The 27,895-nt window shown below is 42.9% G+C and overlaps 1 protein-coding gene across 11 annotated transcripts in view; it reads right to left on the bottom strand.

Moving 5' to 3' along the window:
- Positions 1 to 27,895, bottom strand: part of LOC124009716 (astrotactin-1-like) — a 276,537-nt gene that overhangs the window by 245,858 nt on the left and 2,784 nt on the right. The gene's annotated exons all lie outside the window — the stretch shown is intronic.

Here is a 27,895-nt window from a genome sequence, read left to right as displayed (position 1 = left end):
GATGTGAGGGGAGATTCTCCATATAGTTAAAAGGTTGCCAAATTCTGTAAAATGTCTCTAACTTATTCCTCAAGCAATAAGTGATTTTCTCCAGTGGGATACAACTATTAACTTCTGTTAGCCACATCAGTCTTCTCCTATCACAGCCATTAAACTCTGCAACCGTTTTAAAGTCACCATTGGCCTCATGGTGAAATCTCTGAGTGGTTTCCTTCCTCTCTGGCACCTGAGTTAGGAAGGACGCCTGTATCTTTGTAGTGACTGGTTTTTAAAGCGACTTTGAGATTCTACTTCTACTAATGAAAACAGCTATTTAAAATAAATGTATTATTATTATTATTATTATTAGGCTAAGCTTGCTCTTATCATACTGATTTTCAACTTGTATTGCAGTCTTGATGCATTACATTCATCTACTTAATGGCTTCCTGATTGCGTGTATGTTATTCTGTTAGCATTATAAAAATGTCATTTCCGAAGTAATTAAGTAAAGCACTTATTTTCTTGTGTTTACTTCAGCACTTAGTTTGTTCTTCATTAATGATATGTAATGGTCTTGTAAATAAAATAATCATTGTTTCACAGCAGTGGTGCAGTGTCCTGGAATAATGGTTAAAGTTTGTTTCAAACTGTGTAATCTGATAAAGTAAAATAGAATGATGGGGACAGCGTATGGAGGACAAGCTTTTTGAATGAAATCCACTAAAGCAAATGTTGTAATATTGATGTCTATATAATAGCATGTGGTGAGATGTGTCTTTGTTATTTGTTATTGTAAACTATCAATGCAGTTTCCAACAATGGGGGGGAAAAAACACTCTTCTTACTGCTCTCAAGAGCTAGAAACTTTTAGATTAATTTAAACATAAAAGTATGACTGCCATTTCAAAAAATGTATGTGCATCAGTGAATCTGCAGCATTGTAATAGAGGATTGATCTGGAATGGAAGCATGAGAGGAATGCAAATACGCTGAACATTCCCCAAAATACAATTTCTCAGCTTCAGCTATGGAGACAGGTCATCTGTCTTCCTCCTCAGGGGCTTGATGATAACATCTGTCAACACATATGGCAGTCAGAAAAGTGTTTCTTTGTAAAAATCTAACAAAATAATGACAGCCAGATTCTGTAAGAGGAAAAATCATATGCCGATTAGAATGAAACTATACGTCTTCCACTGCTGTGTGTGTGCATGGAAAATATTATTGTGACGGTTGCAAAGAATGAAGACTGCATTTTAGAATTATAGTGATGTGTGTATAAATTAGGGATGGGGTTCCCTGCATCTGATGATGTGGTATTGACTGAGAATCAATACGCAAATCAATGAATTTCGGTCAAAAAACTGAGCAGAGGGGATTTCAAACACACTACACAAACATGGTTCTGAAAGACTAAGAGACACACCATGATTGCGATCGCTTCAACCTCACAAACTGTAATGGGATTGTGGGGGCATAATGACCGTATGTTCAGAGATCTATGGACACCTATTTAACCTTCTGGCAATGTTGCTGCAGGGCCTCTGCCCGTTAAACCCATTTCCATGATATTAAGGGAGCTCCTTTCAAACACTAGAGGACATCTAGCAAACTGTATACCACTTAAAATCTTTGTCCATTTGTCAATAATGTCTTCATCTGTTAGAAATCATTTAATTTATCTTGTTTTCAGTCCGTAGAATGCCCATTAAAACGCTTTTCCTTATCAAGATCATTTTTCAAAAACATTTTTCTGTCAGGGGAAGAAACACAAGCAAATGAATTCAAAACAGATAATAAATGCAAAATAGTCTGTCATATCAATGTTTGGTCAATCCTGCGCAAAACCTCAAGGTTATCCTAATCCTCAAGCAAAGCCAAGGCACATTAGAAAGTCAGAGCCAGTAACAATATGATATATGGGTTTTACTTGATTTATCTATGGGAACAGCCCAGCCCACGCATGTATACAGAACTGACCTGCTGGGCAGCCTATCATCTAGGTCTCAAGCAAGTTCTCTGGAGAGTCCAGCCATAACAACAGAGAAAGTTATTGTTTCTTATTGAACAAAACAATATAGGTCTAGAGTTGTTACATCACATACAGTAATGCTGCAGATCCATGGAACAGTGATCCCAACTTCTGTCATCAAAGCTTAAAGTAGGTGGTGCACAGCCATGTTCAAGATTTGAAATATGCTTTCGCAAATAACTTGTAACATTACACCTCATAGTCAAGTGTCAATTGTAATGAGAGAGTGAAGATGACACATAATCCATGCTGCATTTAGACACTCCTCTGTGAAGTTCAGGAAGTCTTCATTATTCCAGCTGAATAGCAAGCAATGTAGTTCATGAAAGTTCACTGAGCTGGTCAAATCAGGGCATAAATTCCGAGCCAGAGCCACTATAGAGAAACAAACCATGAAGCTATGAGTTAAATGTGGATGTGTCATGTATGCTGCAGAAAACTTAGGCCTGAAGTCAAGCCAAGTAAAGAAACCATACATCATGACTCATACTGTTTTATGTTTTAATACTTGGCAAATCATAAGTAAGCAAAGTGAACCAACCGTATGTCCTTCATATCTCCAGACTACCAATCAGTAATAACAAGACTCTCAACAGGACAGTTTCTGTCACGTCTGCTCCTGCTCCTCCCCTCCGGCATACCACGTCACCAGAGTACTAACCACCGGTCCTGGGATTCATCATTCCGCACACCTGGCACTCATCATTAAGCGCACCTGTGTTCATTATGATTCACACCTGGACTCAATTACCTTCATCATTTCCTCCCCTTTATATGTCACTCTCCCAGGTTCACTCACCAGTTGGTATTGTTCTTGTGTATCAGTGTTCTGCCTCATGTTCGTGGCGTGTTCTTGGTTTTGTTAAAAGGGTTCACCCGTACTTGCTTCTGACTCACCACCCCGTCATTACAGAATACCAACTCAAGCAGCAGGACAAATGGACATCTCCCAGACAATCAATGAACAAGGTGCTCTTCTTCATCAACACCATAATTAGTTGGCTCAACTGGGGACGGCCATGGAAGAGGTTCTCTGCAGTCTACAACATCTCGACAGCGGAGCATAGTCTAGAGCCAGTCTAACCAACGTGTCAGCACACCAGCCCATTCAGCAACCCGCTCAGGTCAGCGATGCCCGTCTATCCCTCCAGGAGAAATATGAATGGACACTATCTAAATGCTGTTGCTTCCTCCTTCAGTGCTCCCTCTATTTCACACATCTAATGGGAGCTCTCACCACAGAGGTCTAAGGTTGCCACAGATATTTCTCTGCTGACTGGGCAGGCATTGGAATAGGCTACGGCCGTTTTGGGAGAGAGGAGCTTGAGTCTTGTGAGGGGTTCATTTAAATGTATTTTTTATCCTTCTGCGGAGGGCTGCTTCAGCTCCAGCAGGGGGACCAGACGGCTGCTGGGTATGTGCTTACCTTCCAGTGGATGGAATGAGCCGGTCCAGATGGAACTGGCCTGCCGAGATGACAACCTCACCCTGGACACACCCATTGCGATGGCCATTTGTCTGGATAACCTTCGGGACCGTCGGCATCTACATCCCTTCTCTCCCACGTTTGGCGAGTGTTCGCGATCAGAGCCTGAATCCATGGAGGTAGAGGTCACATCTTCCCGTGGCGGAATGACAGATACAGCTGGGACTCTGTCTATACTGTGGCCAGGGAGGGCACAAGCGCCAGTGTCGTCCGTTACCTCAGAATCCAGGATCCAGTGGAGCAGCGGGACGGTCATGTGATGTTACATCCCCTGGACCAGGAGTGAGTATTCCCTCTGCTGCTCTTCTTGTCAGACTCTTTGTAGTACCCATCACTCTGGCTGACTGTCCCTCATGCCCTGTCTACAGCTTCAGTGGATTACGGCGCCACAGGTAACTTTAAGGAACAGACCTTTGCCTCTCTCAATATTACAACCTACCTGCTCTTCTCTCCTTTTCAGGTTCAAGGTCTTGACTGTTCAAGGTCTTGACTTTTACTTCCTCTAGATAGTCAAGTTTGATCGTTTTCTCGGCGCTCCACCAGGGCCGTGACCGACCTCAGCGGGGCCGATCCGAGGACCTCACTAAACCATCCAATCGGTAGTAGCAACGGGCGGTGTGTACAAAGGGCAGGAACTTAATCAACGCGAGCTTATGACCCGCGCTTACTGGGAATTCCTCGTTCATGGGAAATAATTGCAATCCCCAATCCCTATCACGAGTGGGGTTCATCGGGTTACCCACGCCTCTCGGCGAAGGGTAGACACACGCTGATCCGCTCAGTGTGGCGCGCGTGCAGCCCCGGACATCTAAGGGCATCACAGACCTGTTATTGCTCAATCTCGTGTGGCTGAACGCCACTTGTCCCTCTAAGAAGTTGGACGCCGACCGCTCGGGGCCGCATAACTAGTTAGCATGCCGGAGTCTCGTTCGTTATTGGAATTAACCAGACAAATCGCTCCACCAACTAAGAACGGCCATGCACCACCACCCACAGAATCGAGAAAGAGCTATCAATCTGTCAATCCTTTCCTAGGATCTGGAACCATCACACACATCACCCAACCACTCACCCTCACCATGGAGCCCAATCACCAGGAAAACATCCCCTTCATCACCAGTTCACAAGATCATCATCGCCCTACCATGGCTTCAGCCCCATAATTCTACCATCTCATGGTCGAGGATGAGAATCAGACTGGTCATCTGAATGCCTGAGAACCTGCCTTCCTGTCCCTGTGGTTCCACGTCGGTTGAGAGTCCGGTGGTTTCACTCCAGCCCAACATCCCAGAGGAATATCAGGATCTAAGGGAGGTGTTCTCCAAGACCCGCGCTACCTGTCTCCCTCCTCATCGGCCCTGGGACTGTGCCGTTGACCTGTTTTCCAGTGCTACACCTCCGTGCAGCCTCATCTACCCTCTGTAAGTGGCTGAGACCCAGGCCATGGAGGACTACATACAAGAGGTGCTCCAAAAGGGTTTTATCCGCAGGTCCACGTCGGCTGGTTTCTTCTTCGTGGCCAAGGAGGGATGATTACGCCCTAGTCATTGAGTCCACGGTAATCGATACATTGCCAAAAAGTATCAGTACCCTCTCCCGATGGTGCCGACAGCCATCGAGCAGCTCCGAAAGGCCTGGTTCTTCACCAAACTGGACATGCAGAGTGCCTACAATCCCATTTGCATCCAGGATTGGGATGAGTGGAAGACAGCATTCAGCACGATGTCTGGTCATTACGAGTACTTAGTTATGCCGTTTGACTTAGCCAATTCTCTGTCAGTGTTCCAGGCATTCATCAACAAGGTGTTCAGGGACATGCTCGGACATCATGTGATTGTGTACATCCTGCGATTCTCGACCACCCTGGAGGATCACATCACTCAACGTTTGAGCAGTCCTGGAACGCCTCTTGGCTAACCATCTGTTCATGGTTAGAAATGCCAATTCCACCAGAGGGCGGTCTCCTTCTTGGGCTACCAAATCAGCCTACAGGGAGTGAAGTTAGACAAGGAAGTAGATGCAGTAAGGTCATGACCAGTCCCAACCACCATCAAGGGGTTACAACGGTTTTTGGGGTTTGCCAACTTTTACCGACGCTTCATCAGGAACTACAGTGTCGTTGTTGCCGCCACTCTCACCTCCATCCAAGGGTGGGCCTCGTAGTTTGGTTTGGTCTCCAGCAGCCGATGAGGCCTTTCGTCTCAAGGTGCGTTTCACCTCCACCCTATGGCTAAAACACCCAGACCATACTTTACCTTTTGTGGTTGAGGTAGATGCATTGGCGGTGGGTGTGGGGGCAGTTTGGCACAAAGACAGGGGGACCCACTAAAATTGTATCCTTGTGCTTTCTTCTCCAAGAAACTGTCCCCCGCAGAGGAATTATGACGTCGGCAATGACTGTCACATCTGCTCCTCCCCTCCGGCATACGTCGTCGCCAGAGTACTAACCACCAGTTCTGGGATTCAACATTACGGGCACTTGGCACTCATCATTAACCAGGACTCCATTACTTTCATAATTTCCTCCCATATGTCAGTCTCCCAGGTTCACTCACCAGTGTATCGGCGTTCTATGTTGGTTTTGTTTTATTAAAACGTTTCACCTGCACTTGTTTCTCACTCACCGCACCGTCATTAGTTTCATTCTGGTGCTTTACCTTTGAATTTAAGTGTGGACATATGAACTACTTGCATAAAAGCCCATTGTTCTTTTCTCATTGTGTTAAAAACAACTTAGCAAATCTGAAAGAATGCATAGCTTGGTTGTGTCTCGCTTTAGAAGAGAAGTCCAATGCAACAGACCGTAGTCAGTATCAACCACAGCCAAGACTTACTGACAATTAGTTAACACTTATTTGTCAGTAGTTCCTGCTATCACTCCCTCAGTTCTCCCCCTGGTGCTCAAGTGTCAGTCTTGCACCAACACCCTCATGTCCAAGTGACTCACTTCACCTCTAGCTGGAGGAGGTAAACATTGTGAAACCTGTTGGTGTCTCTGCTTTACTTTCTGGAAAGAGGTCTAATTCCCAAACTATTTATGGTTAACATAACAGTTTCAATTTGGAATCTAAATAGAATAAGTCAGTGATGGCAGTGTGGAAACATTGTTTACTAGCAAAGACTCTGGGAAAGGATAAAGTCCAACTCTGACATCACCCCGTTGATGTTGACATTTAAAACGGTTAGGTTAGATTTAAGAGTAGGGATGTCCCAACCCACTGGGCACAGACATCAAATCAACATCTCGGTCCACGTTGGTTTCACAACATTTTATTAAAATGACGTGGAAATGATGACTCAACCAGTGTGCCCAGTGGGAAGGATGCCGGATAGCACTAAACATGACGAGGCCGAGGTAAACAACTGTTTTCAACATAATTGTGTTGTCACCGCATTGCCATTCATTAATATTCAAATGAAGAACAAATTTCTCACCAACCATCCAATCAATTATTATTTTGTATGTAAGATAACTGGCAGTAATTGGCACTGCATCCAGGATGCCTAAGAAGTATAGTTCATAATATATTTCACTGTGTGTGAACACTGTACATTAGGTGGCGTACTTAGCCAAAAGGATTGGCTGTTAGCCTTCCTAAATCTAATTTCACAGAGGGTCTCCATTAACTCAGAGGGTATCATTGTCAAACAACATATCCTAACTGCAAGCCATTAAAGAGTAAACATTAAGGTAGATCAAAGGGAATTTGACTGACTTTTCATTGGGTTTGCAGAATTATCCTTTCATGTAATCTCTTTGGGAGAATTCAAGCACATTCAAACTTTGTATGTGGTTTCAAGCAAACTTGCAATATGTCTGCGTTTGGAATGATCAATGTTTACTCCTTATCCTACAGATATTATTAATGCTAAAACGTATATAGCTGTACGGTTTACAAGATACTCCTGAGAGCAATTACTGGCCAAAAAGATAGCGTATTGTATAATTGAAAAACTACCACCATGTAAATATTTAACTAACATGCCATGGCTGGCATACATTTACCATTCTATTGCAAAGATAACCCTGTGCTATGGTGGAAAGGTCTACTAATCCTCGCCTTAAACTTCCTCCATACTATCTTTGCGACTGTGACATGGTCAGACAAGTGCCCCAGCAGTGTCATCTCATTAGAAAATTGCTTTCCTTGAGTAGCACTGCTGTACAAAATGTCAATTCCATATAGAACATTTCTTTTGTCAGCCCTCGTAGTAGCTTAAGTGGATGGAAATGGAAAAAGTCTCCACCTGAAGAAGATAGACCTGTATCCTTTAGAGAGACTGCAGGATCAGCTTCCAGGCAGTGAACAGCTCAGAAAGCCCTGAAATGAGTGCTGGTTTGGAGAGTGATGGAAATGACAGTGTGTTCCCCACTACCAGTATTACAAGGGTCACTTCCATTGTGCCAAACTCAGGTGTCACTCAAAAGTTTTTTTTTCCCAAGTCACCAACTTGTGCCTGCTACTTTCAAAAGTACAAAATTCAATATTGGCAAAAAAGCTTAAATTACGAATACATTACGCTTTAAACGGCCCAATGGAAAACCTAAAGGTGCAATATTCAGAAATCGCTCCGCCATTTCCCGGTTACTAAAATTCTAATAGTTTGCCTAATTTCAGTTATGTGAAAAAACAAGCACTCAGAGTGCTTGTACCATCTAAACCGCTATGAAATATCTTTTCAATAACCAAAAATATTATATTTTCAACTGTTTGAAGCTGGTGTACAAAACCGAAAGTACAAGAAGCAAAAACAAAACATAAGAATGCAAAGCATAGAAATAGCCCACATACTGTAGAACAGTTCTAAAGCTTCTTAAACTTTCTTTCAATGAGAATGACATATCTATAACGTTGATGTGAATGTGGCCGGGTCGCCCCAAAAAGTTACATATTGCAGTTTTGAATAAAACGAATTGAGTAACTTCACTGAATGTAACTTAAATTGCTCAGTGTCATGTCAAAATAAATATCAAAACCTCTCTGATCACTAATAATCTGGGGAGTATTACCCCTCCCTTTGCATTCATTTTTTATTTGATTTATTTCACCTTTATTTAACCAGGTAGGCAAGTTGAGAACAAGTTCTCATTTACAATTGCGACCTGGCCAAGATAAAGCAAAGCAGTTCGACACATACAACGACACAGAGTTACACATGGAGTAAAACAAACATACAGTCAATAATACAGTATAAACAAGTCTATATACGATGTGAGCAAATGAGGTAAAGGCAAAAAAAGGCCATGGTGGCAAAGTAAATACAATATTTAATTAAACACTGGAATGGTAGATTTGCAGTGGAAGAATGTGCAAAGTAGAAATACAAATAATGGGGTGCAAAGGAGCAAAATAAATAAATAAATAAATAAATAAATAAATAAATAAATAAAATAAATACAGTTGGGAAAGAGGTAGTTGTTTGGGCTAAATTATAGGTGGGCTATAGGTGTACAGGTGCAGTAATCTGTGAGCTGCTCTGACAGTTGGTGCGTAAAGCTAGTGAGGGAGATAAGTGTTTCCAGTTTCAGAGATTTTTGTAGTTCGTTCCAGTCATTGGCAGCAGAGAACTGGAAGGAGAGGCGGCCAAAGAAAGAATTGGTTTTGGGGGTGACCAGAGAGATTTTACCTGCTGGAGCGCGTGCTACAGGTGAGTGATGCTATGGTGACCAGCGAGCTGAGATAAGGGGGGACTTTACCTAGCAGGGCCTTGTAGATGACCTGGAGCCAGTGGATTTGGCGACGATACAATCAGGTCCATAATCCCATTCTAAAGTCCCCTGCATGTGGAAGAGACTCCCACAGTTTATGAGAATGGTGTTTTTTTGGACCCCTTTTATGCCTAGACTGGCCTTTTGGTACTTCAAAAAGATCACAAGTCAGTGCTTCATTCCTTTTGATGACTTGGAATGACTAATGCCTTCCTCAAGGGTTGAGAGATCACTGGGAATGTCCAGGTCAGTATCTGAAGATTGACTGATACTGTATGAAATGTAATAAGGATTCTGGATGAGGAAATAGGGAAAAAGCTGTATCTTACCCTTAATACCCTGGAAACGTCTGGACACTGGTTTTAATTGAAGAGATGAGCCCAAGATCTCTGTACATTTTATCTGGTAACATCGTTCAATCTTTTTTTATTTGCCTCTGAAGGCTGCTGTTCGTGAAGTGCCATAAATGACAAGACTGTCTCCCTCTTTCCAAAAGACAAAAAATATTCCTAACCACTGTTGCTCTGTTAGGGTACCCAGAATGTGCTCTCTGCAGTACAGTATATGTGAGACTGCATGTACATTTCACATTCTTTCACTGCACCCAGTTGAGCCTTCCTAACCCACGAGTAAAATTAATGCATGTGGCCTGTAATACGGTTTGACAACTATATCGACAAACTATTGAGACACTGCAGTCTGCAGACACAAAACTCCTTTGCTAATGACAGCACAATATTATTTCACATGCTTTGCTTGACTGTGATTATTTTGAAAATATGAATGCAACACGGCTAATGTATTTGAGAATAGGCCTAGATATACAATTGAATATTGATTTAGACTAGACCTAATATTAAATTAGATTTTAAAAAGTAGACATGATTTTGATTGTTTTCAAGTAGTCAAAAAGACACCAGAAACCACGTGTAATTGGCAAGATCCACACACGGGCATTTTCATTTGATTTTCAACAAAGGTGCTCACATAGCTACAACCTCTCTTCAAGGGAAGTGCCAGCTCAGACGTTGCCATGGAAACCATTCACTGGCACATAATCTCTCTGTGCTCTATCTCTGTAGAAATGCCTGACAAACAAACCAAGCAATCCTGTGCTTGATGTCCAGGATAGATTTCACCGGAGAAAACTGGTGGAGAATTGTGGACTTAAGATTGATCATCAAGTTACCTACTTAACTATTACCCTGGAGTTCAACTCAGCCTTGCAGTTTCTTTGTAGCAGAAATAAGCATTTTGGTACTATAATATAATTTGTACTGTGTGGGTGGGTGAGTGAATGAGTGGGTGTATATGCTGTATTTGCATGCATGCCTGTACTAGTCAGTGTGTGAGTGTGTGGTGGTTTTTGAGAGCACAGGGCATTACTAAAAGGGAACCCATTATATACAATTAAAAATTGCTTCAACTCTTGCATGTGTTCTGTTAACACTGCATTAGTAATAAGGACACGTGAAGTATTTATAGACTGTGGAGTTGGAGGCGTAAACACCTGAAGCATCATTTATCATGAAGTTGACTAATGACCTTAAATCTGGGTAAAACCCTGTCATGGGAACACTGATATCCCATTGCTATTGCTACTCCAAATCTGAATGCCAACTAATAGGGAAAATTAAACACAAGTTTTTTTTTTGAGCAGCATTTGGAATTAAAACAATTCATTGGCTAGCCTGGGAAGGGCTGGAATTTCTGCTAACTGTACAGAGCTGCAAACACACACATAGTTGGTTTCTATTAATTTACGGAGCAGGATGGTAAGAACGACAAAGAATTTCAATAATCCTCAAATGCCAACTGGCTTATAACAACATCTTTGGGATGGTGATTTAAATATAGAATCCTTAACCTTATTTGAAGCAATAACAAACCACGCACCTCGCCTCTGTTTTGGTTAAAAGCTGAGGGATGGGCCTGGAGAAATGCAACCACTAAAATTCATAGACAGAGCTATTGACGCAAGGACTGACCATCGTTTTCGAGAATAAATGGGTACACATAATATATAATATATTTTCAAATCCGAAAATGTACGTATCAATTAAGGATTCTAGCTTTAACTCTGGACTAAGTATTCATTATTCTCGCCACAATATCAGCATATACATATGCGGCATAACTATGGTGCCGGGCGATGCAAAACGAACTCGTCCATTTTCAGACTCTTTTCACCGGTCTGGATAGACACTCGGCTTCCTAGAACGTTTGGCTGCCCAGAGGTAGAACAAAGCAAGACACAGCTGCAGTCAAATTATCGATTGCAGTGACGGATTTAGGTATAGGCGACATGGGCAGCCATCCTGGGCGGCATCTTGCCGGGGGTGGCATGGGGCACCTGCACAAAACAAAAAAAAGTATTTATATATATCATTTTTTTATCGCTCATTTGCGCATCACGTCAGTGATATCATGTCACAGTGTGGGACTGTGGGTCAAATAACCTTGTCGGAGTGGGTGCCCTGATTCTAGTTTGTGAGCTAGGCAGGCTACTGCCTGGGAAGTTCTCCCACTCAGAAGTACGAGATACAATTTGTTGTGCAATTTAGTTTAAAGGAGGGGTTCGCTCAGGGAGCCATAACCGCCACTGAGAACTGCCACTGAGCAATTGAATGTATATTTCCATCATCATCATCATCGCAAACATTGGCTAAGCTGCCCAGGAGGCATCATCACACAAAAAGCTGTTTTTTCTTCAAAGTGTAGGGGCTGCATCCTGCTTGTGCAACTGCAATACCCGTTACAACAGACAGATAGAGGTTGTAACCTTCACACTGTATGAATGTTTGTTCAATCGCCTTAAGGTTTTATTTCAGCTGTTCAGAGGTATGAGGCAGAGACATAGGCTACATCATCATGGTTCAGAAGAGGGTGAGTAAAAGAGAGAAATGTGAATGTGAGCAGCAGCTACATTAGACAACCGAATGTGTATGTAAAATAACACACGCACAGAACGTGATCAGGATACTTAGCTTTCAGAATGAGGGACGAGCAGGGGCATGGGCGAAACCTCCGTATCAACAGCTATGGTCTTTATTATTGATATCAGGGTGCGCACACAACTTTGCAAATGTTCTCAGTTACTAATAAATACCCATGCATGTTCATAATGATGGGATCGTGTGAGCCACTGTTTATTCCCCAGAGGTAGGCTATACCACATGATTCCATTATTTCATATTAACAATGACTTGTAATTCATCAGCATCTACATGTGATGCCATCCAGCATATGGGGATGATCAGCGGCTGCCAGAGTAAATACAGAGAAATCTCCCTCCCAAAAGTTGATTTATTAGCTTATCGGAGGACAAAAGGTACATTACAGCTCTATACTATTGAGTAAAGTTGATATAATTCTAAGGGTCAATATACACACAATACTCAATATTGACAAAGTCGAAAACAGGTTCAGACATTTTTGCAAATGTATTCAAAATAAAAAACAGAACTACCTCATTTACATACGTATTTGGACCCTTGCTATGAGACTTGAAATTGAGCTCAGGTGCATCCTGTTTCCATTGATCATCTACAGTGGGGAGAACAAGTATTTGATACACTGCCGATTTTGCAGGTTTTCTTACTTACAAAGCATGCCGAGGTCGGTAATTTATTATCATAGGTACACTTCAACTGTGAGAGACGGAAACTAAAACAAAAATCCAGAAAATCACATTGTATGATTTTTAAGTAATTAATTAGCATTTTATTGCATAACATAAGTATTTGATACATCAGAAAAGCAGAACTTAATATTTGGTACAGAAACCTTTGTTTGCAATTACAGAGATCATAAGTTTCCTGTAGTTCTTGACCAGGTTTGCACACACTGCAACAGGGATTTTGGCCCACTCCCCCATACAGACCTTCTCCAGATCCTTCAGGTTTCGGGGCTGTCGCTGGGCAATACGGACTTTCAGCTCCCTCCAAAGATGTTCTATTGGGTTCAGGTCTGGAGACTGGCTAGGCCACTCCAGGACCTTGAGATGCTTCTTAGTTGCCCTGGCTGTGTGTTTCGGGTCGCTGTCATGCTTGAAGACCCCATCACGACCCATCTTCAATGCTCTTACTGAGGGAAGGAGGTTGTTGGCCAAGATCTCGCAATACATGGCCCCACCCATCCTCCCCTCAATACGGTGCAGTCGTCCTGTCCCCTTTGCAGAAAAGCATCCCCAAAGAATGATGTTTCCATCTCCATGCTTCATAGTTGGGATGGTGATCTTGGGGTTGTACTCATCATTCTTCTTCCACCAAACACGGCATGTGGAGTTTAGACCAAGAAGCTCTATCTTTGTCTCAACAGACCACAGGACCTTTTCCCATTCCTCCTCTGGATCATCCAGATGGTCATTGGCAAACTTCAGATGGGCCTGGACATGCGCTGGCTTGAGCAGGGGGATCTTGCGTGCACTGCAGTCCATGATGGCGTAGTGTGTTACTAATGGTTTTCTTTGAGACTGTGGTCCCAGCTGTCTTCAGGTTATTGACCAGGTCCTGCCGTGTAGTTCTGGGCTGATCCCTCACCTTCCTCATGATCATTGATGCCCCACGAGGTGAGATCTTGCATGGAGCCCCAGACCGAGGGTGATTGACCATCATCTTGAACTTCTTCCATTTTCTAATAATTGCGCCAACAGTTGTTGCCTTCTCACCAAGCTGCTTGCCTATTGTCCTGTAGCCCATCCCAGCCTTGTGCAGGTCTACAATTTTATCCCTGATGTTCTTACACAGCTCTCTGGTCTTGGACATTGTGGAGAGGTTGGAGTCTGTTTGATTGAGTGTGAGGACAGGTGTCTTTCATACAGGTAACGAGTTCAAACAGGTGCAGTTAATACAGGTAATGAGTGGAGAACAGGAAGGCTTCTTAAAGAAAAACTGACACGTCTGTGAGAGCTGGAATTCTTACTGGTTGGTAGGTGATCAAATACTTATGTCATGCAATAAAATGCAAATTAAATACTTAAAAATCATACAATGTGATTTTCTGGATTTTTGTTTTAGATTCCGTCTCTCATAGTTGAAGTGTACCTATGATAGAAATTACAGACCTCTACATGCTTTGTAAGTAAGGAAACCTGCAAAATCGGCAGTGTATCAAATACTTGTTCTCCCCAGTGTATGAGATATTTCTACAACTTTCATTGGAGTCCACCTGTGGTAAATTCAATTGATTGGACATGATTTGGAAAGGCACACACCTGTTTATATAAGGTCTCACAGTTGGCAGGGAATGTCAGAGACAGGATTGTGTCGAGGCACAGATCTGGGGAAGGGTACCAAAACATTCTGCAGCATTGAAGGTCCCCAAGAACACAGTGGCCTCCAAAATTATTAAATGGAAGAAGTTTGGAACCACCCAGACTCTTCCTAGAGCTGGCCGCCTGGCTAAACTGAGCAATTGGGGGAGAAGGGCATTGGTCAGGGAGGTGACCAAGAACCCGATGGTCACTCTGAAAGCACTCCAGAGTTCCTCTGTGGAGATGGGAGAACCTTCCAGAAGGATAACCATCTCAGGCAGCTTGGAGTATGCCAAAAGGACTCTCAGACCATTAGAAACAAAATTCTTTGGTATGATAAAACCAAGATTGAACTCTTTGTCCTGAATGCCAAGAGGCACGTCTGGATGAAACCTGGCCCAATCCCTACGGTGAAGCATGTTGGGGGCAGCAACATGCTGGGGGGGTGTTTTTAGCGGCAGGGCCTGGGAGACAAGTCAGGACAGAGGGAAAGATGAATAGAGCAAAGCAAAGAGAGATCTTTGATTAAAACCTTCTCCAGAGCACTCGGGACCTAATACTGGGGCGAAGGTTCACCTTCCAACAGGACAACGACCCTAAGCACACAGCCAAGACATCGCAGGAGTGGATTCTGGACAAGTCTCTGAATCTCCTTCAGTGGCCCAGCCAGAGCACGGACTTAAACCTTATCGAACATCTCTGAAAATAGCTGTGCAGCAACGCTCCCCATCCAACCTGACAGAGCTTGTGAAGATCTGCAGACAAGAATGGGAGAAACTCCCCAAATACAGGTGTGCCAAGCTTGTAGCGTCATATCCAAGACAGCGCAAGGCTGTAATTGCTCCTAAAGGTGCTTCAAAAAAAGAATGAGTAAAGGGTCTGAATGCTTTTGTAAATGTGATATTTCCATTTGAGATTTTTGATAAATGTGCAAAAAGGTTTAAAAAAAACTGTTTTTCTGGGGTCCACCTGTGTGTCGATTGATGAGGTTTTTTTTTATATTCAATTTTAGAATAAGGCTCTAACGTAACAAATGTGGAAAGGGGTCTGAATGTTTTCCGAACGCACTGTACCTCTATTGAAACATAGGCTGTGACTCCAATTCAATTCGCAGAGCAGACTCTTTGGTGTTTGTCCCAACGTTTTACCCTAGCAATGCATTATGAGTAATGAGACATGGAAATATATCCACAGGGTAAAGCACACACAGAATATCAAAGTAATATGCTTAGTATTTTCATTTAGAGCCATCACATAAACACCATGTTCATGTGATGGCTCTAACTACATTTAAATACTCGGCATATAACTTTGATATCCTGCGTGTGTTTTTCCCTGTAGATATATTTTTTTACATGGACTCTTTTTGGAATTAGCACAGCAAACATCTACTTGGAACAATTTATTATAATCCTGGCTGCAAGGACTTGTGTTTGAAGTTATGAAATGCAGAAAAAATATCCTGGATAGTCTAATGGTGTCATACCTCATTTTTCAGCAAATTTTGTCTTTAGCAAACTAAGTGAGCATACTACTGTCATTGCTAGGCATGTGCAGCTTCCCCTTTCAAGAGGATTCTCTACGTATCTAGACACATGGCCTCCTTACGATACAGGAACGATATGTTTCGATGCACTTACACTGCATTAACATTTTCCATTCTAAATGAAAATCTGCTGCTGATGGAGTGGGCCTCTTTGAGCTGGATCTGTATGAGCTGACTTTTCTGTGTGTGTGTGTGTGTGTGTGTGTGTGTGTGTGTGTGTGTGTGTGTGTGTGTGTGTGTGTGTGTGTGTGTGTGTGTGTGTGTGTGTGTGTGTGTGTGTGTGTGTGTGTGTGTGTGTGTGTGTGTGTGTGTGTGTGTGTGTGTGTGTGTGTGTGTGTGTGTGTACATTACGTATGTCTATGCTGTATGTAGGCATCTGAGCTGAGCCATAAGGGTGACTGGGCATCTACTATCTCACTATCAGATTATGGGGGATGTGTATGTATTTGTCATTTTTGCAGATTAAGTGTTTGAGCTAGTAATGTATTAATATTTACCTTAAGAAATTAACAGCACTATGACATAGCAGATGACTATATAGAGTAGCCGGTGTGAAATGGCTAGCTAGTTAGTGATGTGTGCTCGTAGCGTTACAATCGGTGATGTTTTCTGTTTCCTTTGCTCTGCAAGGGCTGCAGCTTTTGTGGAGCGATAGGTAACGATGCTTCGTGTGAGACAGTTCATGTCGATGTGTTCAGAGAGTCCTTGGTTCAAGCCCAGAAACAATGTTACAATAGCACAACTTCGGAATTCACCCCCATGAGCCAAAATCAAATGGTTTTCACCGCTTGGAAGTTTTTACATAATGAGCTTCTTAGCTCTTGGTGCTTCGGCCATGCAGTGCGGCTCGCAAAAGCGATTGCTATCCTCTTTATGTAATTATAAACTTTACCCTCTATGTCTAAAAATGACCATATACACTGATTGTTTAAAGCAAAAATACCAAAACTATTGCTGATGTTGAACCTGAACAATTGAAAATCAAATCGAATGTAAGCCCCGATCAGCAGGTATAGCCAGATGAGTGTTGTCTCCAGTGGCTTAGCCTACTTTTATTCCAGTAAAATACCATTTTCAACAGCACATTTGATAACAACAACCTAGCAAATTACAATGTTTATCACTCAACTAATAACACCTCATTTTGCATAAGCCATTTTACAAGCATTTGAAGGCTGAAGGTGCTGCGTATATGTGCAAGATCAGGAATAGGCCTACCTCTCTTTGGTCAGGGTGTGAAGCTGGGCACAGTGCACAGTCTGACTAGGCTACTGTTATCGCCTGGGGTTGTTAGGCATGCAAAATGACTGTCAACGCAGTAACATGTTTAGTTTGACACTGAAGGACAGGATGCATCAGTTGTCACAAAAGTGCTCCCGAGTGGCGCAGCGATCTAAGGCACTGCATCCTCAGTGCCAGAGGTGTCACTACAGACACCCTGGTTTGAATCCAGGCTGTATCACAACTGGACGTGATTGGGAGTCCCATAGGGCAGCGCAAAATTGGCCCAGCATTGTCCGGGTTTGGCCAGTGTAGGCTGTCATTGTAAATAAGAATTTGTTCTTTACTGACTTGCCTAGTTAAATAAAAAAGATAAGAGGCATTTTTGGAAGGTAGAAAGAAAGTAATATGAGCAACAACAAAAAAAGTGAATTCATGTTTGAATACATTTTCTGACCGGTGTATGCTGCATTTGTCACGTCCTGACCTTAGTTCCTTTTTTATGTCTCTATTTTAGTTTGGTCAGGGCGTGAGTTGGGGTGGGCATTCTATGTTTTGGTTCTGTGTGTTATATTTCTAGGTGTTTGGCCTGGTATGGTTCCCAATGAGAGACAGCTGTCAATCGTTGTCTCTGATTGAGAACCCTACTTAGGCAGCCTGTTTTCCCACTATGGGTTGTGGGTAGTTGTTTTCCATTTCAGTGTTTGCACCATACGGGACTGTTTTGGTTTCATTTATTCTCTTGTTCTTTTGTATTTAGTGTTCAGTTAATTAAAGGAAATATGAACACGTACCACGCTGTGCTTTGGTCTACTCCTTCTTCCTCAGACGAATATCGTTACAGCATTTGGATCGATTTGAGGACCCACTAACCGATGCACTCATATCCAATGTGTATTGGTGAATCTTTACATCCCTAGTCATTACTACATGATACTAGGCAAATCACAAATACTTGCTACGCCAGTATGGCGGTATGTGATTGAAATCAGAGCAATGATCTAGCAGACATGCCTCCTTTTGAGTGGGATATGTTAGCGGTAACATTGTTGATACATGTCCCCTCCCACAAATTTGCTGCAATGTGACTTGCAGAGCAGACTCTATTAGTGATATGAATTGGGTGTCGCACTCTTTTGGCCATGCATTCTGAACAGCCAATTTTTGTAATGTGTTTTGTCATGTATTTTGTACCCCAATGGCTTCACTTTACACTTAAACGTATACACTATAAAGAGTAAAACAAAGTCTAGGGCGATTCCACAATATTTTGGGTATCTCATTTTGTTCTGGCAATTCTCACATAGAAACTTCATTGGGAGGAAGTGTGTTTGAAATGCTTTATACATTTGTAATACAAATGTATCATGATAAAAGTGGCCAGCCATTCTAGGCCCTTTCTATACTTATACATACCTCTTGTAAGACCCTATGATCTGTAAACCATACATGATACAGACATTATCTCGCTGTCATTATGCTCCGAGTGTGTGCTCTAAAATATGGAATAGGTCTTGATTCTGAAATAAAAACATTCACATTTGTTTATTCAACATTCAAAAAGAATTTAAAAAAAATACATTTTGGGATTTTGTTCATTTTAAGACATATTGTTTGGAACAATATACTCTACAAGTACATAACATTTCCAGAGTTGGCTAATTCTGACGGTGTGATACATTTTATGAGCACCACCAACACAGTGAATTGGAAAATGGATTCAAAGGGAACTCCCTCTGCTGGTGAATTGCTGAATGTCCTAAAAGGAGGACTGTGATTGGTTAATGACCCCTTCCGACCCCATGGAATTCGAATTAACACAATAAAAATATCCCCATCCAAATCTGTTCCTTTAAGCTAGAGACATCTTTTTTTTGCATGGGCTGCGTCTCAATCCATCGTATCCTCCGATATCGGCCTTCTGCATCTATGGTTAAAGGTGGCAGAGCTAGAGCGGTGTTTGTCAGACGGATGAGACATCCTGAAAATCGGTCTTCTCATGAAAACAACGGTTTCACCTACAACATATTATTGAAAGATGAGACTCTCACGAACATGATGATTGTGTTCTCTGTTTTGCTCTAGGATGCCTACAAGCCTCATAATACCCATCTTAAGGTCACCAGTACCAGTTGGAAAAAAAGTACACTACGTTGCCAAAAGTATGTGGACATCTGGTCGTCGAATATCTCATTCCAAAATCATGAGCATTATTATGGAGTTGGTTCACCCTTTGCTGCTATAACAGCCTCCACTCTTCTGGGAAGGTTTTCCACTGGAACATTTCTGCAGGGACTTGCTTCCATTCAGCCACAAGCATTAGTGCACTGGGGCATTGTCTTGATGAATTAGGAAAGGTCCTTCCCCAAAATGATGCCACAAAGTTGGAAGTACAGAATCATCTAGAATGTCATTGTATGCTGTAGCGTTAAGATTTCCCTTCATTGGAACAAAGTGGTCTAGCTTTAAGAATGAAAACAGCCCCACACCATTATTCCACCTCCATCAGACTTTACAGTTGGCACTATGCATTTGGGCAGGTAGCGTTCTCCTGGCATCTGCCAATCCCAGATATTTCCGCCGGACTGACAGATGGTGTAGCGTGATTCATCACTCCAGAGAACGCTTTTCCACTACTCCAAAGTCCAACGGTGACGAGCGTTACACAACTCCAGCCGAACACTAGGCATTGCTCATGTTGATCTTTGGCATGTGTGCAGTTCTTGTGCTGAAATAAATCCAGAGGCCGTTTGGAACTCGGTAGTGATGTGTTGAAACCAAGGACCTATTTGAAGGGTTGTCTACATACTTGGAGATAGTTTAGTGCCTAATATAAGGAGAATACAAGTATACATTTGTTTTTTAAATGGTTACCTGATCATTTTTTGGGACTGACTGTCTGTTGTTCCATGTAGGGAATCTGTTATTCAAAGTGTTTATTTTGGCTAATAGCAGTAACGCTAAATTCAATGTTTCATCCCCCCCTCAAAAAAAATCCCACATTCTTTTATACCTTAAGGGGTCTAAAAATTCTAAATCAAATTGTTAAATAATCCTTGGTATGACCATCTTAACTCTTTGACGCCCTTGGATGTGACCAATTTATTTTTGGATGCAATGTTGAGAGATTCAAAGAAGTGGCGACAGCATAACACAATCATCCAATCCGGAAAATGTTTTGCTATATTAGTCCAAGCGCTGAGATTGAGTTAACACAAGTGGTCATACAGTATTTATCTAACTCTCGGCTTGACAGAACCATAATATGAATTAGCTCATATAAAAATGACTAAATCAAATCAAATCACATTTTATTAGTCACATGCGCCGAAAACAACAGGTGTAGAGCCTACAGTGAAATGCTACTTACGAGCCCCTGAACAACAATGCAGTATAAAAAAAAATCAGAATAAGAAATAAAAGTAAAAAGTAATTAAAGAGCAGCAGTAAAATAACAATAGTGAGACTATATATGGGGGGAACCGGTACAGAGGCTATGTGCGAGGGCACCGGTTAGTTGAGGTAATATGTACATGTAGGTAGAGTTATTAAAGTGACTATGCATAGATGTTAACAACAGAGAGTAGCAGCAGTGTAAAGGGGGGGAAGCAATGCAAATAGTCTGGAACCATTTGATTAGATGTTCAGGAGTCTTATGGCCCAGCGTCTTCTGGGTTAGGGTTTGGCCGGGTAGGCCGTGATTGTAAATAAGATTTCGTTCTTATCTGACATGCCTAGTTAAATAAATAAATACAAATTTAAGTAAAACATTCCTCACATCACGCGTGAGCTCATCATTGATCAAAATAATTGGGTAAAGCACTTTCTAAAAATCTAAAGTAATCTGAAGACGGGTAGTTTGTGCGCACCGCCATGTCTGTTCTATCAGGTCAACCAAAGACAAGAAGAGGAAACAAGATGACGTTGGTCTGTTTTCAGTACGCATGTTGAAGGGGGTGTGTTGTCTACCATCATTAACTTCCCTTCATTCACTTCCGGAAGATTACTCGAAAGATGAGTGAACCGTCCCTCATCTCATTTTGTTATAACATCTTTGGTCTGACATTTACGTGACACCCAGAACGCATTGTATAATGTCAACAAATATGGCTCCACACATAGCTGGCAAATAGCTTAGCATTAGCTCATCATAATCAGTAGAACCTTCAAGAAATATTTTACACACATCATATGTGTCCCTTACAACCTATACAATAATTGGAAGTTATTTAACCAGGCAAATCAGTTAAGAACAAATTCTTATTTACAATGACAAACTACCGGGCAACAGTGGGTTAACTGCCTTGTTCAGGGGAGAACAACAGATTTTTTACTTTGTCGGCTTGGGGATTTGAGCCAACAAACCTCGGTTACCTTGGTTACGGTTACTGGCCCAACACTCTAACCACTAGGCTACCTGCTACCCCAGGAATGCATGATTTGTCACCAGTACTTGAAAACATGTGAATAAAACAGTAAATAAATTATGCTCCATATATACACTACCGGTCAAAAAGTTATAAAACACCTACTCATTCAAGGGTTTTTCTTCATTTGTACTATTTTCTACATTTTAGAATAATAGTGAAGACATCAAAAGTATGAAATAACACACATGGAATCATGTAGTAACCCAAAAAGTGTTTTAAAAAAGTGTTTAACAAATCAAAATATATTTCATGTTTGCGATTCTTCAAAGTAGCCACCCTTTGCCTTGATGACAGCTTTGCAAACTCTTGGCATTCTCTCAACCAGCTTCACCTGGAATGCTTTTCCAACAGTCTTGAAGGAGTTACCACATATGCTGAACACTTATTGGCTGATTTTCCTTCACTCTGCAGTCCGACTCATCCCAAATAATTTCAATTTGGTTGAGGTCGGGTGATTGTGGAGGCCAGGTCATCTGATGCAGCACTCCATTACTCTCCTAATAGCCCTTGCACAGCCTGGAAGTGTGTTGGGTCATTGTCCTGTTGAAAAACAAATTATAGTCCCACTAAGCCTAAACCAGATAGGATGGCGTATCGCTTCAGAATGCTGTGGTAGCCATGCTGGTTAAGTGTGCCTTGAATTCTAAATAAATCACAGACAGTGTCACTAGCAAAGCACCCCACACCTCCTCCTCCATGCTTTACAGTGGGAAATACAGATGCGGAAATCATCACAAAGACACAGCGGTTGGAACCAAAAATCTCCTATTTAGACTCTAGACCAAAGGATACATTTCCACAGGCCTAATGTCCATTGCTCGTGTTTCTTGGCCCAAGCAAGTTTCATCTTCTTATTGGTGTCCTTTAGTAGTGGTTTCTTTGCAGAACAATTGACCATGAAGGCCTGATTCACAGTCTCCTCTGAACAGTTGATGTTGAGATGTCTGTTACTTGAACTCTGTGAAGCATTTATTTGGGCTGCAATTTCTGAGGCTGGTAACTCTAGTGAAATTATCCTCTGCAGCAGAGGTAACTCTGGGTCTTCCTTTCCTTTTGGGGTCCTCATGAGAGTCAGGTTCATCATTGTGCTTGATGGTGTTTGCAACTGCACTTGAAGAAACTTTCAAAGTTCTTGAAAAGTTCCATATTGACTGACCATGTCTTAAAGTAATGCTCTTCTGTATAACCCCATACCTTGTCCCAACACAACTGATTGGCTCAAACATCTTAAGAAGGAAAGAAATCCCACAAATTAATTAATAAGGCACTTACTTTGACTGTAACTTTTAGCAAGGCACACCTGTTAATTGAAATGCATTCCATGTGACTACCTCATGAAGCTGGTTGAGAGAATGCCAAGAGTGTGCAAAGCTGTCATCAAGGCAAAAAGGGTGGCTAATTTGAAGAATCTCAAATATAAAATATATTTTGATTGGTTTAACACTTTTTGGGTTACTACATGATTCACAAGTGTTATTTCATAGTCTTGACATCTTCACTATTATTCTACAATTTAAAAAATAGTAAAAATAAAGAAAAACCCTTGAATGAGTAGGTGTTCTAAAACTTTTGACCGGTAGTGTACATATGTTATGCTACAGAAGAAACTGTAACATTCTGTCACGCCTTGGTCATTGTATTTTGTGTTTTCGTTATATGTTTGGTTAGGCCAGGGTGTGACATGGGTTTATGTTGTTGTATTTCGTATTGTTTTTTTTTGTATTATTGGGATTGCGGCTGATTAGGGGTGTTGTATGGGCTTGGCTGCCTGAGGCGCTTCTCAATCAGATTCAGGTGATTCTCGTTGTCTCTGATTGGGAACCGTATTTAGGTAGCCTGTTTTCGCTTTGTATTTTGTGGGTGATTGTTCCTGTCTCTGTGTTGTTTCACCAGATAGGCTGTAATTAGATTTTCACGTTCAGTTTGTTGTTTTTGTATTGAGTTATTTAATGTATCGTTCCGTTTTCATTCATTAAAGATCATGAGTAACAAACACGCTGCATTTCGGTCCGACTCTCTTTCGACAAACGAAGAACGACGTTACACGTTCGTCATTGGGAGAAAGAGAGGAGGACCAAGGTGCAGCGTGGTAAGTATTCATATTCGCTTTTAATGAACACGAATACTCGAACAAAACAACAAAACACGAGAACGAAACGAAAACAGTCCTGAACGGTGAAATACAAACACAGAACAGAAAATAAACACCCATGAAACACAAGTAGGAAAAGGCTACCTAAGTATGATTCTCAATCAGAGACAAATAACAACACCTGCCTCTGATTGAGAACCATACCAGGCCAAACGCAAATATACAACATAGAAAACGGAACATAGACAACCCACCCTACTCACGCCCTGACCATACTAAAACAAAGACATAACATGTCATGTTTTGTCTTATTTTGTCTTGTCATTTTGCTTTTCCTTCTGTTCGTTTTCCCCCTGCTGGTCTTTTTAGGTTCGTTCCCCTCTTTCTCTCTTCCTCCCTCTCTCTCTTCTCTCTATCGCTCCGTTCCTGCTCCCAGCTGTTCCTATTCCCCTAATCAATCATTTAGTCTTCCCACACCTGTTCCCTCTTTCCCCCTGATTAGAGTCCCTATTTCTCCCCTTGTTTTCCGTTTCTGCCCTGTCGGATCCTTGTCTATTGTTCACCGTGCTGTGTCTGTGTATCGCCCTGTCGTGTCGTGTTTCCCTCAGATGCTGCGTGGTGAGCAGGTGTCTGAGTCTGCTACGTTCAAGTGCCTTCCCGAGGCAACCTGCAGTTCAAGATCGAGTCTCCAGTCTGTTCTCGTCATTACGAGTGGAAATTGTGCTTTATGATTGTATTTTTACTTCACTGGATTAAAGACTCTGTTTTCGCCAAGTCGCTTTTGGGTCCTCATTCACCTGCATAACAGAAGGATCCGACCAAGAATGGACCCAGCGACTATGGATTCTCTCTACTCTACTCTCGAGTTCCAGGGAGCGATGCTCGGCAGACACGAGCAGGAATTGTCTGCTGCTCGGCATGCCGTTGAGAACCTGGCCGCTCAGGTCTCCGACCTCTCAGGACAGTATCAGAGTCTTCGTCTCGTGTCAGCAGCTACTTCCGGTTCTTCCGAGCCTCCGGAACCTAGGGTTAATAACCCACCATGTTATTCTGGGCAGCCCACTGAGTGCCGCTCCTTTCTCACCCAGTGTGATATAGTGTTCTCTCTCCAACCCAACACATACTCAAGAGAGAGAGCTCGGATTGCCTACGTCATATCACTCCTTACTGGTCGGGCTCGGCAGTGGGGCACAGCTATCTGGGAGGCAAGCGCTGAGTGTACTAACAATTATCTGAACTTTAAAGAGGAGATGATAAGGGTTTTTGATCGCTCAGTTTTTGGGAAAGAAGCTTCCTGGTCCCTGTCTTCCCTATGTCAAGGTAATCGATCCATAACGGATTACTCTATAGAGTTTCGCACTCTTGCTGCCTCCAGTAACTGGAACGAGCAGGCGTTGCTCGCTCGTTTTCTGGAGGGACTCCACGCTAAGGTTAAGGATGAGATTCTCTCTCGGGAGGTTCCATCCAGCGTGGATTCTTTGATTGAACTCGCTATTCGCATTGAACGACGGGTAGATCTTCGTCACCGAGCTCATAGAAGAGAGCTCGCGTTAACTGTGTCTCCCCTCTCTCCGACACTACCGTCTTTCCCCACTGACTCAGGTGTTGAGCCCATGCAGCTGGGGGTATTCGCATCTCGACTAAGGAGAGGGAACGGAGAATCACCAACCGCCTCTGTCTCTATTGCGGTTCCGCTGGTCATTTTGTCATTTCATGTCCAGTTAAAGGCCAGAGCTCATCAGTAAGCGGAGGGCGACTGATAAGCGCTACTAGACGGTCCTCTCCGTCAAGTACATGTACTACCTTACCGGTCCATCTACGCTGGACCGGATCGGCAGCTTCCTGCAGTGCATTAATAGACTCTGGGGCAGAGGGCTGTTTTATGGACGAAGCCTGGGCGCGGGAACATGACATTCCTCTCAGACAGTTAGGGAGCCCACGGTCATGTTTGCCTTGGATGGTAGTCCTCTCCCCAGTATATTATATGAAACACTACCTTTAACCCTCACTGTATCTGGTAACCATAGTGAGACCATTTCTTTTTTGATTTTTTGTTCACCTTTTACACCTGTTGTTTTGGGTCATCCCTGGCTAGTGTGTCATAATCCTTCTTTTGATTGGTCTAGTAATTCTATCCTTTCCTGGAACGTTTCTTGTCATGTGACGTGTTTAATGTCTGCTATTTCTCCTGTTTCTTCTGTCCCCTCTTCTCAGGAGGAACCTGGTGATTTGACAGGAGTGCCGGAGGAATATCATGGTCTGCGCACGGTCTTCAGTCGGTCCAGAACCAACTCCCTTCCTCCTCACCGGTCGTATGATTGTTGTTCTGATCTCTTCAAGAAGCGTTTTGCATCCGCTTCTATCCTTGTTGCACCTGACGTCACTAAACAGTTTATTGTTGAGGTTGACGCGTCGGGGGTGGGCGTGGGAGCCATTCTGTCCCAGCGCTCCGATACTGACGATGGGGTCCACCCTTGTGCGTATTTTTCTCATCGCCTGTCACCGTTGGAACGTAACTATGATGTGGCTAACCGCGAACTGCTCGCCATCCGTTTAGCCCTAGGCAAATGGCGACAGTGGTTGGAGGGGGCGACCGTTCCTTTTGTCGTTTGGACTGACCAAAAGAACCTTGAGTACATCCGTTATGCCAAACGACTGAATGCGCGTCATGCTCGTTGGGCGTTGTTTTTCGCTCGTTTCGAGTTCGTTATTTCTTATTGCCCGGGTACTAAGAACACCAAGCCTCATGCTTTATCCCGTCTCTTTAGTTCTTCTGTGGCTTCTACCGATCCCGAGGGGATCCTTCCTGTTGGGCGTGTTGTCGGGTTGACTGTCTGGGGAATTGAGAGACAGGTTAAGCAAGCACTCACGCACACTGCGTCGCCGCGCGCTTGTCCTAGTAACCTTCTTTTCGTTCCTGTTTCTACTCGTCTGGCTGTTCTTCAGTGGGCTCACTCTGCCAAGTTAGCTGGCCATCCCGGCGTTCGGGGTACGCTTGCTTCTATTCGCCAGCGGTTTTGGTGGCCTACTCAGGAGCGTGACACGCGCCGTTTCGTGGCTGCGTGTTCAGACTGCGCGCAGAAGAAGTCTGGTAATTTTTTTCTGCTTCTGCTCCTGGTCTTGCTGGGTCTCAGTCTGTTCCCTGCCATCGCATCTCTCCTGTTCTTGTTCCTGCCCTTGCTGTGTCTCAGTCTGTCCCTAGTTGTTACTCTCCTGGCCTGTTTGGTCCTGTTTGCTCTAAAGCTTTCAGTTCTCTACCCGTGTCTCATTTTTTTTTTAGAGTAGTACCCTAGTTTCCCTTTTTATCGTTTTTCGTTACGGTCCTGAGGAGAGGAGTTGGGTTCTTTCTCGGGACGTGCTGGACCGTTTGTGATCTATGATTTCCTCCGTTGCCGCCAGTGTTCCTGCTCGAGAGCGCCAGGAGGCGCTCGGTGAGTGGGGGGGGTACTGTCATGTTTTGTCTTATTTTGTCTTGTCATTTTGCTTTTCCCTCTGTTCGTTTTCCCCCTGCTGGTCTTTTTAGGTTCGTTCCCCTCTTTCTCTCTTCCTCCCTCTCTCTCTTCTCTCTATCGCTCCGTTCCTGCTCCCAGCTGTTCCTATTCCCCTAATCAATCATTTAGTCTTCCCACACCTGTTCCCTCTTTCCCCCTGATTAGAGTCCCTATTTCTCCCCTTGTTTTCCGTTTCTGCCCTGTCGGATCCTTGTCTATTGTTCACCGTGCTGTGTCTGTGTATCGCCCTGTCGTGTCGTGTTTCCCTCAGATGCTGCGTGGTGAGCAGGTGTCTGAGTCTGCTACGTTCAAGTGCCTTCCCGAGGCAACCTGCAGTTCAAGATCGAGTCTCCAGTCTGTTCTCGTCATTACGAGTGGAAATTGTGCTTTATGATTGTATTTTTACTTTACTGGATTAAAGACTCTGTTTTCGCCAAGTCGCTTTTGGGTCCTCATTCACCTGCATAACATAACAAAGGAACTTAGGTCAGAACGTGACAGAAACAACAACAGGATATACAGAAAATAAGGCACTTACTTTGACTGTAACGCACATGTTCAAAGTTATTATTTGTAAGGAAAACAACAATGAAGGCAATGCGAGCACCAGTAAGAAAATGTGCCAGGGGGAAAAGGTTTGTGCTAGACTGT

This window comes from Oncorhynchus gorbuscha, linkage group LG22, assembly GCF_021184085.1.
Source record: "Oncorhynchus gorbuscha isolate QuinsamMale2020 ecotype Even-year linkage group LG22, OgorEven_v1.0, whole genome shotgun sequence".
Taxonomy (NCBI): Eukaryota; Metazoa; Chordata; class Actinopteri; order Salmoniformes; family Salmonidae; genus Oncorhynchus; species Oncorhynchus gorbuscha.
This window is presented reverse-complemented; position numbering and strand designations above follow the sequence as displayed.